Source organism: Acanthisitta chloris, unplaced genomic scaffold (assembly GCF_000695815.1).
Source record: "Acanthisitta chloris isolate BGI_N310 unplaced genomic scaffold, ASM69581v1 scaffold35559, whole genome shotgun sequence".
Taxonomy (NCBI): domain Eukaryota; kingdom Metazoa; phylum Chordata; class Aves; order Passeriformes; family Acanthisittidae; genus Acanthisitta; species Acanthisitta chloris.
This window is the reverse complement of record NW_008692623.1, coordinates 5748-6072: the sequence shown is the minus strand read 5'-3', so window position 1 is coordinate 6072 and position 325 is coordinate 5748.

Below are 325 nucleotides of genomic sequence, written 5' to 3'. Positions count from 1 at the left end.
GCTCACAGCACAGAGTGCTCAGCTCTCAGCACGACAACTGCAGCCACACAGAGCCACAGGGCAAGGAGTGAGGGTCAAACACACCATCCCTGTGGGTTTCAGGGAGGTCAGGAAGGTGGGACTGTCTGATGGAGGTAGGAGGAAGTGATTCTCCCCCTCTGCTTTGCACCTGGAATGCTGCACACAGTTCTGGTGTCCTCAGTGTAAGGAGGACATGGAACTGATGGAGCAAGGCCAGAGGAGGCCACAAAACTGGTAAGAGGATTGGAGCATCTCCCCTATGAGGACAGGCTGAGGGAGTTGGGGCTGTTCAGCCTGGAGAGGA